Below are 6,959 nucleotides of genomic sequence, written 5' to 3'. Positions count from 1 at the left end.
AACGTAGATGTGAACCTTTTACCCACATGAACTCTTGTATGCTTAGAAAATAAAATCCATTTTATGTAATTCTGTATTTCTATGTATTTTATTATTATATAAATATGTATATCGGGATAAGGGGGGAAGGTGATGAGGTTCCTGGAAGACATGGTCGAATTGGGAGAGAAGAGAGGTGATGATTGGGGGTGGAATCTATTCCTAGGGGGTGACGGACTAGATGAGGGTTTGGTCGAGTCCGAGATATAGGATAAATGGAATAGGGCATAAATGGTTTGAGTCTGGGCAAGTCTTTTGACCTGTTGGGTCGAGGCAGTGGCCGAGTGAAGGGGTACATTGACGCGCAGGGTAATGGGTTGCCCCAAGTAGCGAAAGGTCATGATTAGCATGGAGAAATCAGTGGTAACTGGGCCCAAAAGTTTCAGGCATTGAACCCCTAGGAAGATATATGCACCATTGAGGGGTAGGTTAAAAAGGTTGAGGGTGAAGGTGTGGCCCTGAATGGAGATGTGGACCTAAGGGTAGGTGGTGTCGCAGTCGAGGATGCTACTGCTACCAACCATGAAGCGAAGTGCAACCGTTGATGATGGTGGAAGGCTGAGGAATTTTGCCACACGAGACTAGAAGAAGTTGTCCGTGCTGCCGCCATCAACTAGAATCATGACATGGTGGTGTGGTATGGAACCATAAATCTGAAAGGTTTTTGGTGTCAACATCCCTGATAAAGCATTAAGGCTAATTTGGGGTATGGAGTGTGGATTGGGGTCTGGGAGGACCACGTTAGTGTGTGAGTCGTTGTCCCTGTCCGCGATGAGAAGATGGTGGCAAGGTTTGCAATAGTGACTAAGACCCATTTCTCGTCAGAGTGGTAACAAAGGCCTTTGTCTCGACAAATGGCCATTTCTTCTGTTGAGAGGCATTTGAAAGATACCCTCAGGGTGGACGACGAGGAAGGTCTAGAGGGCGGTGGCGATGGTGGCGGCGTGAACGGGGAGAACAATGGAGTTTAAAAATTGCAACGATGGTCATTGAATATCTTCCTGGAGTTTGGTTAGAGAAATAGTCATTAACAGTGGGCGAGACCCACAATCCTATTTGCCGCAAAGTTTGGGGTTCTGGCCGTAGACGAAATAGCTCAATTGGAAAGGAGACTAAGACCCACAATCCTATTTGCCAATCTTTTGAACTTTGTGAGGTAGTCATTAACGGAGCTGCACTGCTGAAGCTTGAACAAAGCTCCCTGAGGGTTGTTGTAGAAGGAAGGCACAAAACGGGACTACAATTCTTGGAGCATTGTTGGCCATAAAGTGAGGAACCCAATCCAGGACATGCACAGGTACTTGCACAGGGTCAGTCCTTCCATGTAAAATGAAGACATCATGAGGAACTCGTGATCACGTATGCCCTGATAATCCAAGAACTGTGAAATTTAAAAAATCCAACTCATAGGGCCCTATCTATAGAATTGGGAACATCATGCTTCATGTGAGGCGATGAGTATGATGGTGGGGTGGGTGTTGTTGGAGATTTGGGGGAAGTCAAAGTGGTGGTGAGGGCAACAAATCATTCCAGATTGGAATCGATTTTGCTGTTCATTGTTGTTTGGGATGGAGAGAGTGAGGCATGGTTTTGTGCAAGAGTTTTTTGGCCTTGGGTGAGGCGATTAACGGCCTCCTTAAGGCAGTTGGTGATGGTTTGGTGAGTGTTGTGGTTTGGCATGGCAAAGGCATGTCGGACCAATTATTAGACCTTAGAACTGAAGCAAGAAGAAGAAAATAATTTGGATAAGTTTGTTCTGCCTCATTTCATTTCAGAATCGATATTTATAGATGAAAACAAGCATAAAAGGTTGTTCCCATAATTGGCTAGCTGCACTAATTACAATGAATTACAGAATTTGTAAATTTGTTGTCACCGAATTTGTTAATGTAGTGGGAATATTATGAATCATTGTCCTTTTCATAAGTCGGTGCTTATGCATAATCGTTGAGGCGTGTGGGCCTCCTGGTGGTTCTCCTTGGTCCGTTAGTAGCCATGGAATTGACAATATTGCTATCAAATCCCCTGTTTTCCCACTCTTTCAAACATTCATTAATATCATCTTATTACGTGCACATATATGAACAACTGCTCCAAATTCTGCCAATTCTTCAACAATGGCATGCCTAATTAAAAATGAAAAATAAAAATGAGGAATAAATGATATCAGTGAAAGAAAATTAAGCTATGCACCGGTTAATTAGAGATAAGATTAATATTAAAGTTGAGAAAAACCAACCCTATGCCTCGAGTGCCTCCTGTGACTAGAGCAGTCATCCCACGGAGTGACCATCTTTTGTCCTTTAAACTCAACTTCGTTTCACCCATTAATTTTGTTGCTAATCAATGAAGCCAAGGGAAGGTAGAACGCAAAATAGTTATATGTAATATGGATATAAAGCAGGAATAATACTACCAATTGTATACTTGTTGGCTCTGTAAATTCTCATATCACCAATCACGGTTCGGTGGGAGTTATAAGGTTAGTTTGACAGGAAGAAGAAAAAGAAAGAAAAAAAAAATCATGGATTCAAATCCTTATCATTAACAAAAAATACTAGCAATTAACAACTAATATTAAAAGATATAGATATAAAAAAATAAATGAAGATTGACAATACCAGCTTCAAGTTTGTTAAAAGTGGTCTGTTAATTATTATTCGAATAACAAAGGTTAATAAAACCCTATCATATATTATATTGAATCATATTTAATAAAAATGATGCATATAAATTCGAAATATAAAAAATACAATGAGGATGGTAAATAAATGAGTTCACCATCAAGCTAATGAATTAATTGACTCAGATTATTTCAAACTTACAACTTAATCAGTATTTCGAGTTTAAGTTTGAGTATTTAAGTATCTCCATTTCAGTATAAGATACATACAATCTTAAAATAAATGTGTCTTTAAAATGGGTAATCTCCTTTTAAAATGATCAAAGTAGTACAGTTTTTTAAAATGTAGTCCATTTTTTTAACTGACAGCTCCCATGGTCTATCGTTTCACCTTCGTGAACCACTCCAATAGTTGAATTTACCTATAGGCTACAGAGTAGAGTTTTGTAAGAACTCCTACCAAAGAAAAAGGGGAAGTTGCTGAAGGTGAGGGAGAAAAGAGTGCGATGTAGGTGGGTTTAACCTTTTTTGGCTTTTGGGTTGGTGGGTGGCTAGAATGCCAGATGGCATTGTTAGCTCAAGTGACTTCTAACTCTCGCTAGTCCCTTATTTTGCTTGGACCAAATAAATTATAAAATCCCATACTTCGGACGTTGCTATCATTTTAGGGATAATAAATATTAGGGAAGAAGTGATAAATATTATGTCACGTAAGAGAATAATAAGTGCATTGCATTATTGTCCTACATGGGGCAAATTGCCCTAAATGGGCTACTTTTCCAAACTTTTTCCTCAAATGGTGTTGTTTTAAAACTTATTCCTGCATGGGTCTGTTTTTTTTACGTAAAATGCATGCAGGGAAGAAGGAAATCGTCAGCCCCATTGGCGAGTTTGGGCTGGCGTCGACACGTGGCGTGGAGTGTAGTGGTCTCGCCACTTGCACTGGCGATTTGACCATGCAGGGGACTAGCCAGTTTGACTGGCGAGTTGCGCTAGGGGGGATCAGTTTTTCAGGGTTGCAGGCACGCGTAACAAAAGAGCAGGGTGCAGTGAAGGCAACAGCAGCAGGCAAAATCGCAGGCTTCAGTGGTGATTTGATGTTAGAGGAAATCGCAGGCTTTAGTGGCGATTTGAGGTCCATAAATCCCTCCCTTCCCCCTAAACGAGCATTCACTTAAACGCAAGAAAGAAGCAGTTGGTGTTGGTGTTGGAGTGAAGCTTTCCTAGAACAAGAACGTGTTCTTCCACTTCCAGTTTTCTCAAAACTTGGTAAGTTTGTTTAATTCTTTTTTATTTTATTTGTTTAATTGTTTGTATTCTGATAATTTAATTAGTTATTTTAGATATTATAAAATTTGTATAGAGATTTAGGTATAGTAAATTAGTAGTGTAAGTTATTAGTTTTCTATGTTACCTTAGTTTTAGTTTTAAATGGTAAATTAGGTTTAGTTTGATAATTTAGTTATAATTATTGTAAGTTATTAGTTTTGTACGTTATGTTTAATTTTAGTTATAGGTATTTTAAGTTATTAGTTTTGTATGTTAAATTAGTTTTACTTGTGGTCCAATTGTAAGTTATTATTTAAATATATTTAAATTTTCTATGCTAGGTTAGTTTTATGATACCTTGTATTAATTTTGTATATATATTGTATTAATTTTTGGCCTCAAGTATATATATTATGTTATTTATTTAAATTTGTGTTTGCATGTAATTTAATTTATTTATAGAATATATTTAAATAATGTTTTATATATTTAAATAATTTTTTATATTTAAATTATGTTATATATTTAAATTTTGTGCTTGGTGGGTATCTAAAATAGTTTTAGTTATAGGTAGTGTAAGTTATTATTTAAATAATAATTAAGTTATTTAAATTTTGTATGCTAGTTATATGATACCTTAGTTTGTAGTAATTTTGTATATATATTGTTTTAATTTTTGGCTACAAATATATATATTATGTTATTTATTTAAATTTATGTTTGCATGTAATTTAATTTATTTATAAAATATATTTAAATGTTGTTATTTGTATAATATATTTTGTTATTGAAATATTAGAATTTAAAAATATATAATCTGTTAATTATTTAAAGTTATGTTTGCATATATTTTAATTTATTTGAAGAGTACATTTAAATTTTATTAGTTGTATAATATATTTTGTTATTCAAATATATATATTCTGTTATTTATTCAAATTTTAATTATGTGGTATATATATTTAATTATTTTTTTGTAAATGTAGTTAATTTTTTTTCTTTACAAGTAATGTATAAAATTTATTTTCAACTTATTATATTATATTTTATTTTGCGGTATCAATGGCATCTTCTTTGTCATGTTCATCAAATATACAAATTAAGTCTGGTTCAATTGATGGTGACATTTTATGGATGCAAGCCAAACATGTTTCAGAACATATTTGGAATGAGGAAGAAGACAAAAAATCACACATCAGACGAGTTGTCCCCACATATCAAGGTCAAGAAGAAATACCAGAGGAAATTATTCCTCTACTTCGGCAATCTGGTTTTTACTAGATTATGAAGATGAGATACTTAAAAATAAATTCGTCATTAATTAGTGCCTTGATTGAAAGATGGAGACCCGAAACACATATGTTTCACCTGAGATGTGGAGAGTGTACTATTACTCTTCAAGATGTGTCTATTTTGTTAGGTCTCCGTGTGAATGGGGCACCATTAATTGGTTCAACAAATCTTGATTGGGTTAATTTATGTGAAGAATTGTTAGGAGTCAGACCACAAGAAGGGTGAACTTCAAGGTAGTGTGGTTAAACTAAGTTGGTTGGCTCACCATTTTTCACAGTTAAATAACCATGATGGCAACGTACAACAACTAGAAAGGTTTACCCATGCATGAATCCTTAGATTCATAGAAGGTGTCCTATTTGTTGACAAAGGCAGTAGCAAAGTTTCCATAAGTTACCTGCAATTTTTACGTGACTTTGGACAGTGTAGCACGTATGCATGGGGACCTGCCGTGCTTGCTTATTAATATAGAGATATGTGCAGTGCCACCGATTACAAAACTAAATCAATCGGAGATATGTGCATCTTAATCCAATTGTGGGCATAGGAACGATGCACAACTTTGGCTCCAAAGAGGACTCCTCTCATAATAGAAAATAAACTCCTCGGACACAGGTTAGTCGTTTAAAAAAATTGATTTCATTTGAAAATAATTAATAATGTAACGTGTCGGCAATGATGATTTCATATTTTTTTAGGTGGCTGCGATGTGGAAATCAGCATATTGGCAATGATGATCTGATAGTTTTTCGTCGCAAATTGGATATCATGAAATGACATGAGGTAAGAAGATCGTAATGTATTGGTTAAATAATAAATAATATGTCATGTTTCAGTGAAAATTAACAATTGTCTTGTTATATGCAGTTTCTGTGGGAGCCTTACACAACAACTGTTATGTCAGCGTTGCCTCCAATTTGTTTGATTGGAAGTGTAGCATGGTGCGCCGTGGTGTCACTCATTTGTTTCCATGTTGTTGAGTGGTACCAACCCGATAGAGTTTTGAGACAATTTGGAATGCAACAACCTATTCCCGGGTGTCCTTCGCAACTTGTGAATATCCATGGCATAACGCTGAAAGGCAAACAAGATGAAAATTGGGACAACTGTTCGCCCCAATTATCAGTCAATGGAACAATCGAGATGAGTTTAGGGTCGACATTTATCCTCGACAAGAGGGCTTATTGAGTTTTAACTCCGACTACATGGTTTGGTATAGTCGAAAAACAAAGATGTTTGTTGACCCGAACAACTCAAACACAACTACATTGGTATTTATTTGTTTTTGAATATTTAAGTTCAAATTATTTTTTAAAGCATCGGCATTAATTTCCTCACCCTAATAATTGTAGGCTGAAGTTGCAGAGACATTACAGTATATGGTGTCACCACAAGGGAGGAACACATGGCCAGTTGATGATCTCGTGCCTTATGTGGAGAAGATAACGATTTTATCCGAAGAGCAAGAGAGAATCACTGAGCCCGTGTCACATGGTCTACCATCAGAGCGTCAATTTCCAGCACAAGAGTTTCACATTCTTCAGTCAAGTGTTGAAACTCAAGGCATAGGCAGACGAAGGGAGGCTGTTGAAGCGGAAGAATATTCGCAACAAATGGTGGACCGTGGCCATGGAATGTATTACACGCCACCAACATTTTCTCAATATCCTTTCGAAGGTCATCACACTGATACTTTTGCAAGCGAACATTCGTTCGATGGTGTTGTGGAAACACA

Source organism: Glycine max, chromosome 18 (assembly GCF_000004515.6).
Source record: "Glycine max cultivar Williams 82 chromosome 18, Glycine_max_v4.0, whole genome shotgun sequence".
NCBI classification, from domain to species: domain Eukaryota; kingdom Viridiplantae; phylum Streptophyta; class Magnoliopsida; order Fabales; family Fabaceae; genus Glycine; species Glycine max.
Note: the sequence above shows the minus strand (reverse complement) of the source record.